Raw genomic sequence first — 24413 nt, forward strand, 5'->3', positions numbered from 1 at the left:
TAGTGCTAAGGTAAATGTGACAAAGCTTCAACATTAATTATTGTTTTGTATCTTATATTTTAATTAAATTGTGTATAGCTATCTAGTTCCACCAGTACATGAGTCTTTGAAGGCTAGGTAGATGATGATTCATGGAGTAGTGCCTTGAAAAGCAGCCAGGGGGAGTGGTAAAGAATACAGAGCCTCAAGCTATACAATGCTCCCATCAAACCAGGTGTAAGGCGAGTTATGAAACCTCTCTAGTGTCTCAGTGGTTTCACCAAATCTTGTGGGAAAGTAATAGCTCTGATATCATTGGGTTGTTCTGAAAGCTATCCACTACATGTAGAACAATTAGGGCAATCCCTTGCACAGAGTAAATAAATGGTCGATATGTATTCATTGTTCTATTGGTTGCTCACAAAAAATTTACTAAATGTACAATGGCAAATTAGCATGCTCATGAATTGTTTCTGGTATTTAGACTTATTTAAATGCCTGAAAAATTCAGCTGCTTTCACTAGGCAATATTTAATAACTTCCAAGATGTAGTATTTTAAACTCAGTTTAAATTAATCCAGTAAATTAATCCAAAAAAGGATTGCTAAGTGGATACTTGCAAATGGAATCATCATCCTCTGTTCAGATTTTTTATTCTGGGACATACTGATCCTCATAAGAAATGGAGAAGAGTATTGCAAAAAGAAGATAAGCATAATTAGAGGTCACAGAGATGAAAGAAAGAGGAAACTATACCCAGGAGAAAATAATTATACCAATCTTGCAATTCCTATTAATATTTGGAGGATTAGGTAGAAAATTTTCAGAATTTTTAAAGACCTAGATTTAACCTATATAAACTTGGAGAACTAGATAAATAAGAAATGACTTGTCATAGTAGGTATTTCAAATAACATGAGTTTGTAACACACTGACAAATTATTATTTTAATACACACCAAATGGATGATTTTTTTGTTCCTTGGAAAGTTCCAGTTAAATCACAAGAATTTATTGGTATTTTACTAATATTTTCAGAATATCTACAAAGATCACCAAATCAACTAAACAATAACATTAAATTTAAATGTAGAGATTAGTTTCCTTTTAGTTATGAGCAAGAGAAAAATATTGAAAAACACTTCTCAACTCCACTTTCTCATGTTTGATTATATTTGTGCTTTTTTGTGATCTTCACTGATAATCCACAATATTCTAACCTCTCATTATTCAAACTATTAAGTTACCCAATCACATAATATTCTACCAAATATTTTCAACAAGGCCCCTTCTCATTACTAATGACAAACTTAAAATAACTAGAAGCCACACATCTATAAAACAAGGCAGAATGCCACAAAAAGCCAAAGAGCTGGAGTAAATCTATTTTAAACAATGAATGCATTTTTCTCCCAGCAAGATTTAACTTCAGATATATGCTTCAATTTTACACAATCACCATGGTAACCATGTTTCTTATAGAATCTAAATTTAAAGTTAGTTCACATCTATTAGAATGAAATCATTACATACACACACACACACACACACACACACACACACACACACAGAACAGGAAGCCATCATATGACCATTTAAGCATTTGTCATGTGAAGGGCTGGGGTTGTGGCTCAGTAGTAGAGCATATGTGAGGCACTGGGTTCAATCCTTAGCACCGCAGAAAAATAAGTAAATTAAATTAATAAATAAATAAAAATAAAGGTATTATGTCCACCTACAACTACCAAAAGAGAGAGAGAGAGAAAATAAGTGTCACGTGAGCAGTAGTGTATGCTGAGCACTTACCTGTGAGGGCCCAGGTGTCTGGCTCTCTTAAAATGGCCAATCCCTTTACATCCTGGGGTTGAGCATCCACCATGTTCTGAAGCTTCCATTAACTCTAATGGGCCTTAAAATAAAATTAAAAGAAAAAGAAAGTGGGACAAAAAGTTAAGCAGACATCGGTAAGAATTAAATGTTTAGGATCAGAAAAGGGGAAGAAAAAAGTCCTTAAAAATTCAATTTTTGGATCAAAATATACAAACAGAAAAACAAGCAGATTCTATAAAAGTTAAAACCATATTAAAAATCTCTATTTTTATGGAGTTTTCTCATTGACTTCATTCACAACCTATACAAACTTGTAGAACTGGATAAATAAGAAATAACTTATAGGTGATTCAAATAACATGAGTTTGCAATTTGCCTTTAGTCCACATGATTTATCTTTCTTTCTTCAATAGTGAAATGGTAAACTCTGATCTCTCTCAGAATTCCATCAATTACATAAAATAAATCTTAATGAGAAAATTTTAAGCAAAATTTATCAAGTAGATAATATAATTTACCTATACTCACACACTGTGAAAACTTCAAACACTATGTAACAATACAGGATAAGGATTACAAACCCCCTTTCTGGCTCTTCTCTGTATTCTGACCTTTCATCTGGGCCACATAGGGGAAGCTTTACCCTGCCTAATGTGCCTCTAGACATTCAGATTCAATCTATATGTGTATATGCACACGTATCAAGTTTCTGGTTTTGTTTTGCCATATAAAAGATACAATACAGATGTGTACTGCTCAGAAACACTCTCCTTTGGTTTTTAACTTGTCTTATAAATCTTCCCGTGGCAATATTAGCATTCTTCATGACTTCTGTACAGTGTCTGTAGTATGGTACACCACAATTTATTTAAACAATATTTCCAAGTTTTGTTATTTTAGACTTGCTGCAATGAATACATGTACCTGTGTTGTTGTGCCCATAAGCAGTTTATAAGCAGTAACCAAAAGTAAAGTAAATAAACAACATTGATTTTTTTTTAAAAACCTGACTATAGTATATCATATTTCCTATGTTTTTTTTTCTAAAAGTTATTTATCCTCCTCCAAAACTGAGACCATGATATGTTAAATACTCTGTTCATCTGTTTTTAAAAACTGAATTAAACTGAAATGTTTATTAACATAAATGTAGATTCCCATGTAGTCATAAGTAATAATACAGAGGAAGATCTCATTTACACTGCCCAGTTTCTTATGGTAACATTTTGCAAAACTATAAGGTCTACATTAGGGTTGTACATTAAATTTAGATACTCTGACACACTGTCTTTCAAAAAGTTAGTGTGTGTGTTGTGTGTGTGTGTGTGTGTGTGTGTACTGCATTGTATATATTTTGTTGTGTTGTTGTAGGGTTTTTTGTTTGTTTATTTTGGGCAGTACTAGGTATTGAACCCAGGGGCACTCCGTCATCAAGGTACACCCCTAGCTCTTCTGATTTTGAGATAGGGTCTCAGAAAGTTGCTGAGGCTGGCTCTGAACTGAGATTCTCCTGCCTCAACTTCCCAACTCATGAGGATTACAGGTATGAGTTGCCTCACAAAGCACTAGTTTTAGAAAGCAATGCTTATTTTTTAATAAAAGTAAAGGAATATCTATATACTTTTCCAGGCACTATTTTTTTTCCTTTATGTTTTTGTGACTATGATAATTAAAAATGTAATAAAAAAGGATTATATAGTGTAGAAATATTCAGTAGAGATAAAAAGAGAAGGGGAAAGGGATTTTAAGAAATTACGCATGCTACAAAAGCAAATGGAAATATTTGTTCAAGTTATCCTGTGTCTCTTACTCAAGGGAGGCTGAAGAGGATGTCCAGTTTTGGAACACCAGCCTACAGGGTGAATGTCAGGAGAATCTGCATCTATCCAGTAGTCATAGCATCCATTCCAGCCATCAAAGTGAATCTATAGAACAGAACAGGACATTAATGGTCACAAAAATTCCTATGGTAGAAGTTCTGCCCATAGTATAACTTTATATACGTTCTCCTAACTTACAAATTCATACCGTGAGACCAAAGGCCCTTTAAATACCTTCAACATAGTATCTAAGCAAAAAATGCCAAAGGCTTCTGAACATCAGTTCTACAGGTGTACTATGCATATCTTTCAACATTATAAGTAACGGGAGTACAGCAAGTATTACAGTATCTTCCTGTGCTCCACATCGAACACCCAATAAATATTGCTGAAACAACTAAAAAAAACAGGGAAAAAAACAAGGGGAGACAGAAAGGAAGAGTGTAGAGGAAGACCTTCCAAGTAGATGTTAACTAAGGATTTTACAAAAGAATTCAATGCCCTCCTGCAAATATATCCAAATATATACAAAATACCTCTCCAGTAAATGCATTTTTAAATATCTTTTTTTTTTCCCTTGTAAATCAATACAATATCTCTCAAAGATACAAAGAGGTCGGTGTTGTCAACTTTATTGGTCACCATGTAAAAGGGCAGCTGGCCTTTCAGTCAATGTCACTAGGAATGAGTTACATCTTTTAGGTAGCATATATTTTTTTGATCTTTTAAAATGAGAGAAAATACTGAAATGCCTTATATATTTTACCTTTTCCCCCCCAGTGATTTCTTTTTTAAAGTCTACAGATCTCTAACTCCTTCTAAGGTGATATATGCCAAATGGATTAAAAATTCAAATAATAAAAGCTGAACAACAAATATTGTAGAAGATTGCATGAGTGAATTTACTTGTAATCATGACAAGTCACCAAACTCAAACCCATTAAAAAATAAAGACTGATCAATCTGACTACGTAAGAGATGTAAAGCTTCAGAGTGGCAAATACAACCACAACAAGACAGAAGACCCACAAGAAACTTGAAAAACACACAAATTACCCAGGTGATCAAGTACCTTCTTCCTTAATCTTTATTAAAACATATATCAATATAAAAAATTAAAACTCCCAACAGAAATATGATAGACAGAAATAGCTCATTATCAAGAAAATAAATATAAGTGGTTGGTAAACAAATGAAGAGACAATTTCACTTAAAACTAAAAAAAAACCTACAAATTAAAGCCACAAGATGCAATGCTTCACCAGCTTGCCAAAACTAAAAATGCTCACATTTTGGTGACTCCTATTGCTGGTTAACTATGAGAATAAACGGACACTCCCATAGACTGCTGATAGGAGTGTTAACTTGTGAGACATTTCTTGAGAGATATTTGGCAAAAACAATCAACAAAAATACATCATCATTGACTTGATCATCTCAACAAAACAATTTGTAATAGAAAACAACTAGAAGTAACCCAATGATCCACTATCAGGAAACTGGCAAAATAAATTATGATATGTTCACAGGATAAATAGTATGCAATTATTAAAAGTACATACTTATGGGCTCAAAATAATGTCCTCTGCAATGAATCCACTTTCTCAAGCTTAAATTACCCCCCACCCCCCACCAGATTCAAAGCCTCACAGAATTCCAGGCCTGGAAGAAATCACAGATCCTCAGCACCACATACAAACAAATAAATATCAAAATTCTCTCTCTCTCTCTCTCTCTCACTCTCTCTTTAAAAAAAAATTCTACCAATAAATGAGTAATCATAATTTATGACATTATAGTAAGTTTTAAGGATTCTAATTTTCAATTCATCAGAGTAGATCATCTTTGTTGTACTAGACAAGAAACTCTAATTATTTTGATCTTGCCATCCCTAGATTCTTTCTTTTACATAGGAATCAGTGTTAACATAACTCATACTCCCTTTATTGTAAACAACAAAATTTCAAAAAATTTAGTATCTGTCTTTTGTAAATGAGCTCCAATCCTCAACAAGATAAGTGACTCTCTACCCTGGATACACACCAGAATTATCTATGAATACTGGGGGGAAAAGAGAAGAGGGAGAAAAAGGCAGAGCCCACCTTGGAGGTTCTTACTGCACAGGTCTGGCTTGGGTTGTGTCCACCTGTGTGTCATTTACTAAACTCCTTAGTAACTTTGATGTGCATTAAGAATGAAACCCAATGATACTAAGTAGGACATACTGTATGGCAATATAGTCTCCAAAAATCTTAATAGCATCACAGATCAAAGGGTTTCTTTTTAATTTTCCTCAGGTATAAATACAAATAATGTTTATATTGAAGTTATTATATCTAGTGATACCATATCCTTTCCAAGTTTTCATCTAAACTGACATCTCAGTGTGGCAATTTAAAGGTGATCTAAGATTAATATACCTTAGACACTGAAGATAGATCTAATACCATCAACAAACTACGCTGGTAGACAATCTGAAGACTTAGAGGCTAAAATTTCATGTATAAAATTTAGTTTAGAATCAAGAACAAATGCATTCAGAAATATACTATCATATTTATATAAATATGCACAAAAATAAGTATTAATCTTAACATTCTAACTTTAGAAGCCTAAATTTAAAAAACCATTAGGTAAGGTTGTATAGTTTCATTTCATCTTTGAAAACTTTTAAGACTTCAGTCTGTAGCATATTAAGAGTTTTTTAACAAACAAAAACATCATGTTATAGAAACGTTTAGTAACCATTCTCCTTTTGCTGGGTACTACCCTGAAATAAAGCCAAAGGCCTAACAAGAACAGCAGCAGAGAAAGACACATAAACATATCATATGACACATTTACAAATTTTACAAACACAAAAGAGAAATATAAAATTATTTGGACACTATTCTATTGTAACAATCCTGAATTAAAAACAATTCAGCAACACTGTTGAATTTTATTATATTTCTAAGGGAAACAGAGTATTATTGATCAGAGCACAGAACAGATAATGTAACTGTTTAAAACTATTGTTTAGGAAACTGGATACATTTTTCACTTAGAAGTATAATTTAAACCCTTTAAATTGTATACAGTGACAATTTCAAGATTAAAAGTTATGTTTTTAGAAAGCACACTATTTCTTTAAAAACAAGAAAATATTTGGCCAGCTTTTGTTCATGTGAAGGCAACTCAGTAAACACACCGAAGACCCAGGAACTTACCTCCAGTCTCTCCTGAAATTCAAGTTATACTTGAAAAGGCATCAACCCACAAGGACAAACTAGAAAGGAAAGCAGCTGATAGTTGGGAAATGACAATGATGATTCTGGGAGGAAAAAATAGGCCAAGGAGGTGCTGAACTACTTAGGGGAGTGGAGGACTGAAACTCGGGTGCCTGCAGAGGGGATCAGAACAGAGCTACTCCGTTCCCCTGCAGAAGCTAAGGAGGACATGGGCTGGATACCACAGGTGGGTGAAGAGAAGGGTCTCAAAAAGGGCAAGACTGGTTTCCACTCTGAAGATGGGACTGCTTAGAACTTTATATCTGCTCCTCCACTCCACCCAATTTGGCAAGGCCCTTTTCAGCCACCCTACAAATGAGCAAAGGTTTGCTTTCTAGAGAAAAACCATCATGGGCATGTGATGAAGTGCAACATGGATCGTCTCACCCAGCAGCAGCCAAGTTCAGCCTTCCCCCAGCTGCAGACCAGCAGAAACCGATAGGCTCCAGATGCCAAAGGTGGGGATCTCTCTGGGAGAAGCCTGCCTCTTTGCTTTCCTATGCCATGGCGCAACCTACCAGTCAACCCAGGATTTCCCCTTTATCAGTTACCTTAGGTACAGTGGTCAAAAATATTAAATGGTAAATTCAATATTTTTAAAAAGAGAAGGGGAGAGAGAGAAACCACATTCACATAACTTCTATTGTGAGATCTTCTTAAAACTGTTCTATTTTTATTAGCAAGTAGTGTTAATAATCTCTTATGCTGTCCCTAGTTTATAAAATAAACTAACCACAAGTATATACATATGGGGAAAACTGTGTGTGGGAGTGTCAGTACTATCTGTGCCTTGACCACCACTGGGGGGTCATAAACACGTCCCCACAGAGAGGAGGAGCAACTCTTAAGTCTACCCATGAAAGCAGGCAATGTATGGTACCTCTTTCTTAATATGAACAGAATCAAGGATCACTAGACATTTGAGGAGAGCCAACAAAAGCAGAGACCACGCTAATTAAGAAAGAAATTTGCAGGAAATAAGCAAGGAACAGAAGAAAAACCATCACTTGTATCCTCAGATTAAAAAATAATACTAGGACAAGATATAAAAAGAGATACTATTTGAAAAAGAAGAGGACCAGAAAAAAAATCTTAATTTTTTTTTTTTTTTAAATCACAGGTGTAGGGCTGGGGATGTGGCTCAAGCGGTAGCGCGCTCGCCTGGCATGCGTGCGGCCCGGGTTCGATCCTCAGCACCACATACAAACAAAGATGTTGTGTCCGCCTAGAACTAAAAAAAATGAATATTAAAAAAATTCTCTCTCTCTCTCTCTCTCTCTCTCTCTCTCTCTCTTTCTCCTCTCTCACTCTCTCTTTAAAAAAAAAATCACAGGTGTAATTTAAAATGCAATAGGAGGTTTGGAAAATAGGCTCAGTATTTATAAGCACTTAGAATTAAAAAAATAGAGTGAGAGAGCAAGACTTGCAGAACAAAGAAGGAAATAAGAGGGTCAACCCAGTGCAGTACCAGAATAGCAGGACTTCCAGAAAGAACAGAGAGAAGAGGAAGCTATCAAAACAACAATAGGAGAACATTTCCAGAAACTGAAGGACATGAAGCTCCATGGTGAAAATGCACAAGTACTCTGCCTGACAAAGGAAAAGACCCTTGCAACAAGGCATACTACCACAAAGCATCAGAACATCCGCCAGGCAAAGACGGACCTGAGAGCTTCCAGAGTCAAGAGGAACATCGCCCAAACAGGCAGAATCAGAATGGGCCTGGGTGTGCCAAAGCCCAATGCCATGTCTGAGAGGAAGGCAGAACTGTGTTCTTAACACCCCAGGGGGAACAGCTCTTTACCCACAACATCTCGCCTAGTCATGGTAAGAGTCAAACACAAAGCTGGCATGCTGGCATCTTCAGACATGCAAGGAGTCAAAAAATCCGCTTCTTATACCCCCTTTTCTTAGGAAGACACAAAAAGACATGCTTCAGCAAGATAAGTGTACACAAAGAGAATCAAAGTGTGTGACTAGACTTTGAGATTTTCAGGAAAATGAAATACAACTTAGTCATGTGTCAGCAAAGAGAAGTCCCAGGCTTAGACTATATCCACTCAAGAGGCGGCTGCTGAGCTGTGGGGAAAAGATTTCAAGGAAAGAAAGAAAAGAAAAACACACTTGAGCTTCTGACTCCAAACACAAATATTGGAGCATTTGTTAAAAAATTCATGAGGAAGCGGAAGATTTAAAAAATAAAATAAACTATGAAGAGATTATCGGTGCTCAGAAAAACAAAAAGTCTTAAGAAAAGACTACTTGGCACAGTAGAACTAACTCATAATGAGAAGAGTGAAGGAGAAAAAGGAAAGAAAACCAAACCAATATTGTATTGCTGAAAGAATAGGGGAAAATAAGAATGGCTTAAGATATAAATCCCATTGATGAGAGAATAAATTAGTATAACTACTATGGAAATCATTATGGAGGTTCCTCAAAAGACTAGGCATGGAACCACCATATGACCCATCTGTACCATTCTTGGATATTTATCCTAAAGAATTAAAGTAATCACACTGCAGTGATATGTGCATCCCCATGTTTAGAGCAGCACAACTCACAATAGCCAAACTTGGAACTGGCCTAGGTGTCTGTCCATCAAAGGATGAATGGATAAAGAAAATGGTGTGTGTGTGTGTGTGTGTGTGTGTTTTATTCAGCCATAAAGAAAAATGTAGTTATGTCATTTGCAGGAAATAATTGGAACTAGATACCACCAGGTTAAGTGAAATAAGTCAAATTCAGAAGATGAAGGGTCATATGTTTTCGCTCTTACATGGAAGCTAGAGACGAAAATGGAAAACAAAGATGTGGGATCTCCTAAACATCAAAGAGAAATCAGTGGAGGAAAGGGACCACAGGATGAGGACAGAAAGGGAGGGGGGAATGTTGTGGAGTGGTATTGGTCAGATAATTTTGTCATATGTGTTCATGTACGATTACATAACAACACATCCCATCAATATGTACAACTATAATGCACCAATAAAAAAGTGTGGTAAAAAAATCTAAATCCTGAACTATCATAACAGGAAGAAGCCTTACTTAAAACTGGTGAACTGAGAAATGCCAGGATATATAATATTTTAGAAAACTGTAGATAAAACATCATAAGCAACCACCAAGACTGAAAGTTCTTGCCTCTGGGGAGCCAGACTGGGGACTGGAATGGATGGAGAAGGACTGTATTATGTTCTGTTACAAAAACATATGATAGGAAAACATTCAGAATGTTTTTCATCAAGATGGTCTGATAAAATATCAGATTTTAAAACTTTTTATTATAATAGCCCAAAGTGTGGGATATTATATATTGTTTAACTTAAACATTGAGATTTTTAAGACTTGATTTTATCTCTGAGAAACTTAAAATAATAAACCACACTAATGACTTAAGTATATATTTTCCTCTTCTTTTTCTTCCTTTGCAAAAAAAAAAAAAAAAAGAATAAGCTTTCCTATTGTATCACCTCTCATATTATTAGAAAAACTCCTACTGTTGAAACCTTTTATATTTTTACAACCTCCAGTGAATCTGGAAGTGAGTCACTGCCCCTGTTTACTGACCTTTAAAGGTGATGATACATACCAAGATATTTGTACAGTGTTCACCTTCAGCTGTGACATTCATTCCAGTAATTATGCAAAGGTTATCATCAACTGTACAGCTCACAGCCAGTTCTTTTGGGGAGTGTCAAGTACTGCCAAGGATGTTGTTTTGGAGGAAGGATTCGGTTTCAAGTAAAAGGCTGGATTCTAGCCTAAATCTCTCCTGTTAACTGAGTCCTCTACTTGAGAGTGTTGAACGCCTCTGGGACAAAATTTCCTCATATGTAAAAATCAAAGAGTTAACCTATTTTTTTTTTCATTCTGAAACTAATATATGTTCCTGAAACCATTAACAAGAGAAACCTAATGATTTATTAATTTTGGCACCCTGAGATAAGCACTGTTATTACTACAATATGTTTTTTTCCAGAACTGTTTAACTGTTCTTCAGAATAAAAAGAAAACAATCAAATAATATTATACATAATGTTAAACTTGAACTTTTTACTTCTCAATATTAAACATGCATCTGAAATGCTTCATTTTAACATCATGTAGATCTACTTTATCTTGCCATTGGTGCCTGTGTTGTCCTTGGTGTTAAATCAGCGTGTTGTTGCCTACTCTTTTTGGTTATTCCCCAACATAAATTCCTATGACTAAAATTCTTGAATTAAAGAATGAAAAATACTCTAAGATTCTGGTGCCAAAACTTTTCTTCATAACAGCTGGGATATTTATATTCCTACCAGTCATTATGTGAGAACAACTTTTCATGCACCTAAACTAAAATCAGTTGTACTTTTCAATTCTGTGCAAACTGACTTATAAAGATAGTATCATGCTTAATTCCACATTTTTTTTTTGATTGCTGGTCTATATTGTTTTTAAAAATACTTCTACATCTAAAATATTCTGGTTACTTTATGATTTACACCAGAACCAAACACAATTGATAAGAAAATGCACTTGAAAAAGATTAACACAGGCCTCACATTATTTCTAAAATTTTCACAAATGTTACATGATTATGTAACCTTAAGTACAATTAAACATTAAAATTTCTATTTTATATAAATACTACATTGGTTTGGTTTTTTTCGTGTTATTTTGAAATTTATTTTCTCATACGTTATCTCATTAGTGGAGGATGTGATTTTCTTTTTTAAATGAGCTTATGATTAAGGCTCCTATAGCATGGAACTGAGACTTAGTTCTGCCACTGCCAGTAATGAATAAAGTAATTCATTTAATCTTTCTGAGTCCCTGACTCATTAATAAAATAGGGATGACAGCACACATCTCCCCACGTTGCAATTACTACAAATGTCAACTAATGCAAGAACACTGCTACCCTGTAAAATGCCATGTACGACGAATGTCTTGCTGTTATAACTATTATTATCCGAACAGTAATTCCAAACAATCCCATGAAGGAAGAAATTGGATACTGTTCTGGTTGAAAAGGGAAGTAAATGTTGAAGCCAGAAACAGATAAAACCTTCAACAGTGCCCCTAACCTGGAACCCTATACTCGCTGCACCACACTCAACAATAAGGTTTTTATGAATCTCCATTTTTATTTATCAAGCTATTTATCTTTATTTGTCCTGTATTCAAAGACAGTATATTCTTCTGAAAAGACTACATCTAACACACCTTACAAGAAACATTAATTATTTTTAGAAAAACATACTATTGAAGAATGAAGATATGTTTTCGTTTGAACAGAACATTAGTTTATTGTATCTACATTTCTCCAAATACTCAAAACCTTAAATTGTCACTTATAATTAAAGAGAAAATGTCTGAGGTAGATTCAAGGAGAAAAACTTGGATGAATGCTGACTTTCCAAGAAGCATAGTCACTAACTTTGCGTATTCCTATTCCTACTGTTTAAATACAGGACTTTACAAGTATTTTTCTGAAGTTTCCAGGCATGGTACCTTGTAACAAAAGCCAAAATCAAAGCACACAGAGTACTTACTTTTATTTGGTGATCATCCGTGTCTGCGACAGTTGCTACTCTAATAAACATGGGGTTTCTTTTCTCTACAACCTCAAGCTTCATTTTTTTCTGGAATCCATGTGGAGGTTTCTGCCATAACAAAAATGTCATGAAGTGAGATTCAGAGGAAGAGCAGGTGGGCTGAATGTTACAAAAAATAAGAAATAGTTGAGCTATTTAGGGAATCAGCTTTTTAAACTCTCAAGCTCCCAGACTGGCTCTGGATGGCACCATTCCTATCAAAAATTACTATCCCAAGGACACATGCAAGAGAAACAGTCTGAGTGCCTAGCTGTGGACTGAATACGTAAGGCTGAAGCAAAGGTATTTTAGTTATTTGATTAGCTATAGGGACGATGACAATTTTTAGCTGGAGGTAGCTCAGCAAAACTCAACAAGCATAAAATACAATTTTAAAAGGGGGAGGAAGAATATTCAAGTGGCTGAGACAAGACACCAAGACTAAGAAGTGTTAATGAGAGAAAAAAAGCAGAAGAGAGCTTCAAAAAAAGAAAGAAAGAATATTAGCAAGATACAACAGATCCTACAGCACAGAAATGGAAAAGGGGGACCCAGAGCCACCTCTACCTCAAACCCCACAGACACATGTTATAGGCAGCAGAAGGTGAGGGGATAGCTGGGCACAGTGCAGGACTACGCAAAGCTTATGTTTTGTAAGCTTCCAGGCCCTTTTCTGTAAAACGGAAGTGTGTGTGTGTGTGTGTGTGTGTGTGTGTGTGTGTATACCAACAACAAAAAGCCAGTAACAATTATGACTTACAAAATTTTTAAATTTTAAAAATATCTCACTTATCCTTTTATTTTCTTCTCAAATGTTTACGAGGACATCCTCTTTTTGTTCTTAAATTTCAGTGAATAAATAATATCATCAACACAAATTAAACAAATATAGTGCAAAACACATCATCTCACCACTTTGAAAGCTCTTGCAGGAGCTGGTAAAGAATTTGTTTCTTCTCAATATTTATCCCAAGAAAAATGTTTCACATTTGGATATCCTACAAAATAAAACAAAAATATTATATCCTATGAGTTTTAACCAACGATAGTGAGAATAACAAAATGCTCTATGAAAAAATTATGAAATATTGCTACCATAATAATCTAGGCAACTCTTATTCACATGCACATAACATCTCTAAATCAGTCACACACTCAGAACTATTTGTTTTTTTTAATTATTTTTTTTAAAGAGAGAGAGAGAATTTTTTAATATTTATTTTTATCTTTGTTGGTATGTGGTGTTGAGGATCGAACCTGGGCCGCACGCATGCCAGGTGAGCGCGCTACTGCTTGAGCCACATCCCCAGCCCCAGAACTATCTGTAATAATCACTTTGTTCTCATCTAGATCATGATTTCTCTATCATTTTTCAGATGAAAATTTTATATATATATATATATACACACACACACACACACACATATGTGTGTGTGTGTCATTTACACTCTCAAAAAGGATAGGTTTAGACATAAGACACACAAATACATTTTAATCTAGCAGTTGTATACCTTACTAACAAAATTTCATGTATATGTATGAAGACAATGCATAATTATTTGTAAATGTGAAAGTAGAAAAACAAATTAAATAGACACTCGATATAGAAATATGCAAAAATGTAAAGTACACATGAAATAGGATTTATTAGAAAGAATAATTAAGATTTATATGTGTTAATATATGATATTCCAGATACCTCCTCATATTATAAGGTCAAGGAAACACACACAGATCACAGAATATTATTAATAGAAGGTACAAAAATAACTATCATTTCCTCTCTCCCACTGCTTTTTGTTTCCTCCAGAGCCTAAAATCCATTAGGTAGGCATGAGCAGACATTAATGGTGGCCCAGTAGGATAGGAAATTTGCTACACAAAGGGGACTGAGAAAATAGGTAAACATATTAGAGATAATGGAAGCCAGGTTTCTCCCTGACAGAGAAGAAAGGCATAAATATGGACAGAGTAAAACTGGAATGAAGCCAACAGTATTGGATCTGAATCAGAGCTAATAGTATCAATCCATGGTTTCAATATATACAGATGCAGAAACAAATCAAAATATAAGTTTTTGTATATATTCACATATGTGACACTCCAGTAGCAAAAAGCACACCTAGCAATCAGATCTTAAGTTTCTAAATTTCAATTTCGACAACACCAAAAAAAAAAAAAAAAAAACACACACACACAAGGATCTCTGGAGAAATGTTTGACTGTAGGACTGGGTCAAGGCAAGCTGAGCCAGAAAGTATGATGCTCTCAAAAAGTGGTTAAGATATGTCAAAGGGACAGGTCTCCCAATTGCTAAAATTTCACAAAAATCTTACATGAAAACAAATAATGCCACTCACTGATTAAAAAATAATAATCTATGGGTCCAAACACATAACTAAATGAGTAAAGGAAAAGTGAGAAAGCTAGTCTTTTCAGAACAATGTTAAATAATTACAAAGAGTTATGGAATAAGAATAATTATATTTTATCAACTTAGAATAATAATTCATACTAGAAATATCAACAGATGCCAAAACTAGTGAATAAGACTGAGACATGGGATAGTTAAGGAATCTCAAAAGTGTATCTCCAAACGCTACATATTAATTACAAATAAGAAAATAACTACATTAGGTGAGAAACCAGGCAAATATGACCATTATCAATTAATGATAGGAAAACTGACATCATGTATCACCTGAGAGGATGGAATGAGAACAAAATGCATAATCTGCTTCTGATCATGAGGAAATACAGTCGTACTGAAGTAACAATCTATAAAATGATTTATTTGTAACTCTCAAACATATTAAGGTCAGAAAACTCAAAGACAACTGAGGGAGACTACAGGGGTCTGCTATTGATGCAAAGCCTAATCCTTTTGCTATAAAGGATATCATTGGGACAACTGACAAACTTGAATCAGTTTCTGGGTCAAGCTAGGGTACAGATAAATTCTGTACCATCCTTGAAACTTTTCTACACTTGAAATGTTTTAAAAGCACATACGCAAGTCTATTTCTATCTATACATTTTTAAAATCTGGTTTTAAGAAACATAAGTTGCACAATTTAAGCATTTAAATCAGAATAATCTACTAAATAAAACTGATATAGTTGGGCATGGTAGTTCATGCCTGTGATCCCAGTTACTTGGGAGGTTGAGGCAGTAAGATTGAAGGTTCAAGGTCAGTCTTAGCAACTTGGTGAGATCCTATTATAAAATAAAATTTTAAAAGACTAGAGATATTGTTCCATGGTACGGTGCTTTCCCAACATGTGCAAGGGTCTGGGCTCAACCTATAAAACTGGAAAAATAATGATACGTAGACAAACATGTGAGCACACATATAGGGAAAAGTGCTAATGACAAACTAATATTGAAGTATTAAGAAAGAAAGTGAAATAAGCCAATCCCCAAAAACCAAAGGCCAAAAATTCTCTTTGATATGCAGATGCTAACACACAATGGATGGAAGGTGGGGGGAGAACAGAAGTTCTTTGGATTAGACAAAGGGGAATAAAGGAAGACAAAGGGGAATAGGAGGGGTTAGGAAGAGGAAAGAGGAGAATTTATCAGACATAACTTTCCTGGGTTCATATATGAATTCACAACCAGTATAATTCCACATCATGTTCAACGACAAGAATGGGATCTCATTAGAATAATTTATACTCCATGTATGTTTAATATGTCAAAATATATTCTACTGCCATGTATATCTAAAAAGAACAAAAAAAAATTTAAAGATAACAAAAAATAATTTTAAAATGTGAAGATATTAGTTTTGGGGAAGAAAAAGTAAAGACAGGTGTGTTTACAGAAAAAGTAACACAGGGCCAGGAGGGCTGGCTGGTCAGGGGATGGACTCATTCTTGAAGCAGCCAGGGAGGTTCAAGAATAGCTGCCCAAGGCACCTGGCTGATCAGGATTTCTTTTCAGACAGGCGGTGGGAGAATGAGTCAGGAATTTCCCTTTACGCCAAGGGTGTCCTGTTTTGTCATGGAGCAAAGAGCAACATCAGCACATGCCCAGTAAACCACTCTTATAATCTGCAGGTTGTGGTTGTATTTTTTATTGTGGTAAATTACATATAATATAAAATTTACTATATTAATCATTTTTAGGTATCCAGTTCAGTGGGCTTAAGAACATTCATTAGGCATCATGTACTTTTTCTTTCTCCACCAAATTATAAAAGGCAATGAAAGCACACAAAAGGTGTTGACTCTCTTATAAGAAGTTGGCAATAATGTCTTATACCATCCCTTCCCAGGGTACATCACCAGGAACCTCTGTTCACTGTTTTTTTTTTTTTAATATTGTAATTTATTTTCTCCTCTTTTGTTTCACAAAGCTCTTATACTATTGACATATGGTTCATTGTTTATTTACCAAATTTTTGAGTATGACCAAAAATGTTATAGAAAGAAGGGATTGATATAAAACTAGAAAATATTAGAATTTAGAGTTCTAGAGTATAATCTAAGAGTAGTTTAGATGAGAGTGACAGAGAACAACTACACAAACAGCTAGCTTATTCTGTAAGCTATGGGACACAAGAGGGCTGAATACCAGGCATTTCCAGGCAACACCATATTTGGGCAGTGATACCACTAACACCTTCTGCTAATACTTCATAACTTAAGTCTCTTTCATCTTCAAAACAACCCTGTAAATTAGGTCAGAGGCTTTCCTTTCCTCCCTTTAACATATCAGAAAACTTAGAAGTGGAAGGGACTAGGCTCACCAGCCACAGGAATGGTTGGTCCCCTGAGGAAGAAGATCAGACAGTCTAAGTGAGGCACTGCATCAAGGAACTGAGGACAAGCCTTGAAATGAAATCAGCCCCTAGAATGGAACGAGACTAGCATTTAAAGCTCCAAACTGAACCTCTGCTCTCACTTGCTGTCAAGCTGAACCTCTGCTCTCACACTCTGTGGACCACATTCACAAAACAGCTCCTAGCAAAGCTAGGCCTCCGTTTCCTGTGACTGCTGAGCAGCCACCTCCTGTGCTGTGAGGCTTTGTGTTAGCCCGTGACCCTGCCTTTCCCTACCAGTAGGGACTATGACACCATCCATAGCGAAGTGCTCAAAAACACAGTCTTGACTACAACGAAGCTGCAGAATCTGTTCTTCACCACACAAAGAATAAATTCAAAATGCCACAGAACAAGGATGCAAGCAAGTAAGTTGGGAAGGCCGTAAGGCCAGAGGCGGACAGCTGGAGGACCAGAGAACTTCAAAGAAAAGAGAGGTACTGCTACTATAAGGTGCAAATCTATTTCTGAACCAGGAATATCTCTCTCTCTCTCTCTCTCTCTCTCTCTCTCTCTCTCTCTCTCTCTCTCTCTCTCTTTCTCTCTCTCTCACACACACACACAAAAGGAAAAGGGAATGTGTGAGCTCTAGGTAAAAACTTTAAACCTTCAAGTGCTCACTTAACTATGAATGGTGTGGCCCAGTGTTAGGTATAATTATAATACACCAATAAAAAGGAAGAAAAATGTGAATGGTGTGAATATCATGATGCACCCACAGAGCTGTGTCCCCCCAGGCATCTTTCTGTACTTGTTCAAGCCTAGACAACTCACGTCTACAGTCAGAGAAAATCTTTAAATTAGACAATATCTTTAAATACTAATATAAAGCCTAGAGATGAATTTCAAGTTAAAAATGAAAGTTCCTTGAAAGCACAACTTATATTTCCAAAGAAGACAAAAAACTGAGACTAATACAAACTTAGCCAATGCTTCACCTACTTGAAGGGACCTCAGGGGTCAGTGAGCTAAGCTTGCTGCATGTTTTACAAACACTGTGCGACTATAGCACAACCACACTTGTTCACTATTATTACCTGTGGCTGCTTTTGTGCTACCATTGAGTTGAGAAGTTGTGACAGACTCTACGGCATGAAAACTTAAAAATATGTACTGTCTGGCCCTTTCCAGAAAAGGTTTGCTGACTCCTGAGGTATATGAATGATACTAGACAAACACAAACCTGGTGGAGTAATAAGGGTCCTTCTATGTTCTTTACACCAACCAACGGGATGAATGTGGGGACTAGATGCTTCACACCTGTAGGTTACATAAATTTAAAAAATGTAATTAGATAAACTCACAAATAATAGCAGATTTTTTTTTTTAAAAAAAAGGTTAGAGATTCTGAACACTGTTACAGAGTTCTGCTTATTATGGTCAAATTTGAAAACAAATTGCTTGGACTAAAAATCTTTCGCTCTTCCAATACATCGATACCAAGTAGATTTTAGCAAATAGCATATGCTTTTGACACCATGAGGTTTTCTTTGCCCCACTAATTTTGTTATTTACTGAAACTTCAAAGATAACATTAAAACATTACAAAGGTAACATTAAAATTCGGAATTTCCATTATGTGGAAAAATAAACTTAAGATCATGTGCATACAAGAAAACTAAAATTATTTCACAGCATATGTTCAAAGTTGGGAAGCTCAATCACAGTCAATCACATGCTATTTCCATTTCCCATTAGAATGGCAGAGGCCAGATACTAGAACATGCTGTTTCTTTCCTCACCTCTTTCTTCTCCTCTCTGTTATCTTTACTACAGCCACATATGTATTCTTCCAGAGCCTTTCTATCTATATATAAATGTACATCTGACTTCCTCCTAACCGTACTTTTTCTATGTATTCCCCACCTCAACATGCAATATGCTTCACCCATTCACGTGCACACTTCCTCATTCAAATATTGAGTGTCGATGATGTGCCAGGCACTGTACAGAATCTGAGGAAAGTGTGGCAAATAAAACAGATTAAAAGTTGCTGCTCTCACGGCATTTGCAGCATAGCAAGAAGAGACAACAAATAAACTAACAAAATACAGTTGTCCCTCTGTATCTACAGGGAATTGGTTCCAGGATCCCTACAGGTGTCCATATATACAATGGCACAGCATTCACATACAACTTCTGTGTCTACCCTCCTGTATACTTTATCTCCTTTTCTTCAAACCCTTCAAGTCTTTGCTCATGTGGTGTCTTACTTGAGAACCTGTTTTGACTAGGCTATATAAAAGGAACACTTCTGCACTTACATAATTGACTCCTTGACTACATTTTATGTCTACATAGAGTTGTGCCACCAAAGTATCTATACAGTTGGCCCTTGTTACCACTGGGCTCCACGTCCACAGTCAGCCAACCACAACTGAAAGTGTGGCTAGATCTGTAATGGTTCACCTAGACTGAACATATGCAGGCTTTAGACCTTTTAAAAAATGTTTCTAAATAGAACAGTATAGCAACTTTTTACATAGTGCTAGTACTATACTAGATACTACAAGTGTGCCAGAGATAAAGAGAACTGAGCCACTTAAACATATATGAAGGAAAACTATACTGGACAGAAAAGACAGCAAGTCCAAAGGTTGTGGAGTGGGAACCTGGCAGGATTATATCAGGAATAGGAAGGAGCAGACTGAGGGAAGCAGGACAACAGAATACGATGTCAGACAGGAAGGGCCTTCAAGCCACATTAGGACTAGGATTTTACTGGGAGTAAACTAGAGTTTTTAGGCAGAGAAGAAGATTAACCTGGTGAATGTTTCAAATTTTTCTGACTTCCACAAAGACAGTAAACCACTCTGGTGGTCAGAAGGCGACTGCAGGAGTGGACCATGGTGGCCTGGGCCACAGGCATGCTAGCCAAGAAGTGATCATATTTTAGACATATATTTAAAGAGAGAACCCAAAGGATTTACTAATGGATTTAATGAAGAATGTGAGTCCACTGAAGAAGCTGAGACATCATAAGGCTCTGGGAAAGCACAACAGGAAAATAGCTTCTGTTTTCGGAGGATGAGGGAGACAGCAGACACAATCACTGGTGTTCCAAGTGTTGAATGAGGAATTCTGTTACTGACATGTCTAACAGATAATAAAAGATGTCAAATAGATAACGATCACAAACCCTGGAGTTCAAGGGCAATATCAAGGCCCTTGCAAAAATACAAGTTTGGGAGTCACCAATATCTGAGATCATATTTAATACCACAAGCAGAGCTAAGACATGTAGAGAGTAAGCAGAGTAGGAGGCAAAGTCCACGCAGGACTGATGGTAAGTAAGGGGAGAAAAAAAGAGAAGAATGAAATCAAATGGGTCACATGCTGCTGACAGACCAAAGAGCAGAAGAAACAAGAATTGATCACTGAAGTCTTCAATGTAAAGGTCATTAGTATCCTTGACAAGAGCTGTTTTGGTGAAATTGGGGATGGAAAATAGCAAAATACTGAACAAACTGGGTTTAAGGGAAAATGGAAGAAAAGAATGGAAATGGACATAAAGAAAATGTGTTTAAGGGATTCTGTCATAAAAGAAAGCTGAGAAATTAATCACTAAAGAGGAAAAGAGAAGTTTTGCTTTACTGTTTGAGTTGTGAACTTAGGGGAAGATGGGTGAGGTATTTGGGGGAATTCTTTATACTATTTCATAAACCTTTTTATGTTTAAAACTACTTGAAAATAAAAATGTGCTTAACGAGATGAAAAAATAATTACCGGATTTAGGCAAGAAGTACATGCCTAGCAAATTCCTTAACAGGACATTGTTTTAGATGCTAGGGATACAATGAGTATTAAAACAAACAAAAACCCTTCTCTTATATGTGCACTGGTAGAAATAATTCAATAGAGAAGGTTATCTACTGATGAAGAAGAGAGAACTGACTCAGTGAGAAGAAATGGAAAACAGTCCCTGAGAGGAGAGCCCAGTCCCTGAGAGCAAGGCGTGTCACCCACAGTCAATCTATGGGTGGAAATGAGGGGTGCTGCCATGAAGAAGTCTCCTCTGCTTTTTTGGTTTTTTCCTTCCCAATAAAATAGGAATCAAGGTATCAAGAAAGAGGGAGGATAGGAAGAAGATGTGAGAAGTCTGAAGCAGGGAAAAGGGAGAATGAAATTTAGTAGTTTGGAAAAATAGACAAGGATAGGACAGGACTCCTAGCTCACTTGAGGTTGGCAGCCACCAAGAGCAAGTCGACCAGTCAGTGTGCCATGTGTCTTTCTCCAGGTTTATTTAACTGCTCCCCTACAGGAATAGAATGGGCAGAAAGTTGGATCCTACTAGGTTTGGGATTTTGCCAGGCAAATACAGTATAAGGAAATGAAGGCTATCTTCATAAGGGGATAGACACAATAATACTACAGAATGCATAGGCACCTAAAGGTAATGTCACAATATGTTTTTGAAAAGTGGTTATGATAGTTCCCCAGGTGTGTTCTCAAAGATGATAGGTATCCTTAAGTTAAAATACATATTTTTTCATACTTAAATATTTTGACCATGTGACACAACATAATACTTCTCAGAGATTTACATTCACATGAGCATACTAAAGACTATGAAGTTATTCTATAAAGAAACCAGTTTTGAATTGTTTAATGTAGCATTTCCTAAAGACAGTTAATGATGAAAGCCTGCTTTGTTAAGCAAACTATGAATATCAGTTTGGGAAATGTTGGTCTAAAAGATGCCAAGGAGCCCAGTCTTCCTCTATTCTCCAGGCTGTATTTATTCTGAGTGATCTGGAAGTCTCAACACCATCCTTGAGATGGGAAACCAGAAGGCAGAAAGCCAGAAGGGCAGCAATGGTTAGAGTTTCCAGCAAATAAGCAAGTCTAATGAGTACTGAAACACAAAGGACTTGTTCAGAGTAAATGAGGTCAGCATATAGTCACCACCTACAAACCAACCTTCCAGAGGATGCAGCCTTGTGCAGTAGAACATGATGAGTTGACATAACCACTATAGCATGCTGATTTTTTTTCCAGCACTTACTTCAGTAAAATATACCTTGAATTTTACAGTTAGATGTTTCTTCCTTTCTTCTTTTATTCTTACATTGTCTCATACCTTCCCCTTCCACAGATGACCATTTTTATTTATATATTATAGGTGTGTATATTATTATTTTAGGAATATGCAAGAAAAACAAATACTGCTAGGTCAATGCCAAATGCATATGGTAATCACTATATTTCTTACATTTTCATAAAATATATTTCAATGCAGAATTCCTTAAGCTGCATTGTTATGAACTGCATAAACAGGGTTATGGGGCTTTATTTCCAGCTACCCTAATGTTTTTGTAAATATTCACTTTGGTTATGGATTATTACTAATGACAAATTGCCTTTACTCTAAAAAAGGAGGCTAATTTACATATGGATTCAATAAAAATGAAAAAATAATAAATATATAACAACTGTCTGATTCTTTCCTTCTCACTCTAATACAACTGTAGAGTACTTTCTAAAAATTATCTACCAGACTCAGGAAGATTCCTTTAAAGAACATTAAATATTAATAACTCTGTTTTTATTTTATTGGTTTTTCTCTTTAAATAATAATTAAGGAAAATACCATGAGCTATTATGGCCACTCACTCCTGTACTACCTTAGTATTACACAAGATCTTACTATCTATATGTTGATCAAAGTTATTTTAAAACAAGAAAGCCATCTCAATAGAGAATATAAAAATAGGCCCCCTTTTACCTATTTTACTTAAACGCTCCCAGTAGCAAACAACACTTCATTCAAAAGTGAGAGGCTGTGAAGCCCACTGCAAAACAAGTCATCTCTTAGTCCCACCTAGTGTTCAAAGGCAGAACTGTCACCAAAAAAGAAAAGAAAAAAGGAACAACCAGTGGTGAAAAGTTCAGCACATCACTGATCTCTGTACCCCTCTATCTTAGGGTTTTGTGTATATCATGAAAGAATTTTTTAAAAATTAAAGTACAGGCAGATTATTAATGAAGACTGTTAAGAGTCAATCAGATCTAAACTAGTAGATAATTAAAAGGGAGAATAATTATATGAATAAAATCCATGAAAAATCTATGTTTATTGTGGAAGGATAAAGTGAACAGAAATGAAGATCATTTATGGAAATGTAAAGAAGCTAAGTGACTTCACCAAGCCCTTGAGTTGGAAAAAAAGAGATCCTCCTTTTATTTTGTTTATTTCACTCATTCATTTTTGGGACTAGGAATTAAACCTAAGGGTGCAAGCTACTCCCCAGTCCTTTTTGATTTTTATTTAAAGACAAAGTCTTGCTAAGTAGCTGAGAGCCTCACTAAGTTGCTGAGGCTGGCCTCAAACTTTCAATCCTCTTACTTCAGCTTCCTGAGTCGCTGAGATTATAGGCATGTGTCACCACACCCAGACATCCTGGTTTTATTAGCCACAGCCAAAAGCTAAACAAAGATACTGCATACATTCAGAACTTAACCGATCTAGGCATAGGTCAAGCAAGAACATTTTAAGACACTTGCTTAGGGTTGGGATTGTGGCTCAGAGGTAGAGTGCTTTCCTACCATGCGTAAGACACTGGGTTCGATCCTCAGCACCACATAAAAATAAAATACTGTGTCCGTCTGTAACTAAAAAGATGAAAATATATATATAAAGACAATTGCTTAAAGAAAACATCAAAGTATCCTCATTAAGCAATAATGATTTAGGTTCTTTGAAGAAATGCAGGACACTTGGCCTCCCCCACTCCTTAAACCCAGAGCATGACTCTGCCGACTTATTAACCAGGACCAGACTCTCCTGGCTCCTCATCATATGCTAACTCTTCAGGGCCTCCTTCACTCTCTGCTTTACCACTGAACCCCAAAACTCATCAGGTTCAGTCACCTTTTTCTCCTTTCCATCCCTAATTTGACCAAGCCCATTACCCACAGTAGCTGCTGTAAATATTAATTGCTTCAAGGTGAATATCTCTAACACAGTGATCTGGAAAAGATGAAGAGGATGTCATTTCATCACACAGATTTCCAACTTTCCTTTTATTTCTTCCTTCCAGGCTGAGAGAGACAAAAATTATTGGTGTCTCCACAATCTCAGATACCTCCACTTGCCCCTTGCACGGTGG

The 24413-nt window shown here is 35.8% G+C and overlaps 2 pseudogenes across 2 annotated transcripts in view; one reads left to right on the forward strand and one right to left on the reverse strand.

Moving 5' to 3' along the window:
- LOC308653305 (heat shock factor protein 2-like) overlaps positions 1-24413 on the forward strand; it is a 174435-nt pseudogene that overhangs the window by 51529 nt on the left and 98493 nt on the right. The gene's annotated exons all lie outside the window — the stretch shown is intronic.
- The window catches only part of LOC308652549 (lethal(3)malignant brain tumor-like protein 3), an 81054-nt pseudogene continuing 57895 nt past the window's right edge, over positions 1255-24413 (reverse strand). The window contains exons 6-11 of the transcript in view: positions 18488-18564; positions 13392-13477; positions 12438-12548; positions 3619-3733; positions 1785-1887; positions 1255-1312 (exon numbers count right to left, since the gene is read on the reverse strand). The product of the transcript in view is annotated as a lethal(3)malignant brain tumor-like protein 3 (transcript). The remainder of the gene's footprint in view (positions 1313-1784; positions 1888-3618; positions 3734-12437; positions 12549-13391; positions 13478-18487; positions 18565-24413) is intronic.

Source organism: Spermophilus citellus (genome assembly GCF_964194105.1).
Source record: "Spermophilus citellus genome assembly, chromosome: 1".
NCBI lineage: Eukaryota > Metazoa > Chordata > Mammalia > Rodentia > Sciuridae > Spermophilus > Spermophilus citellus.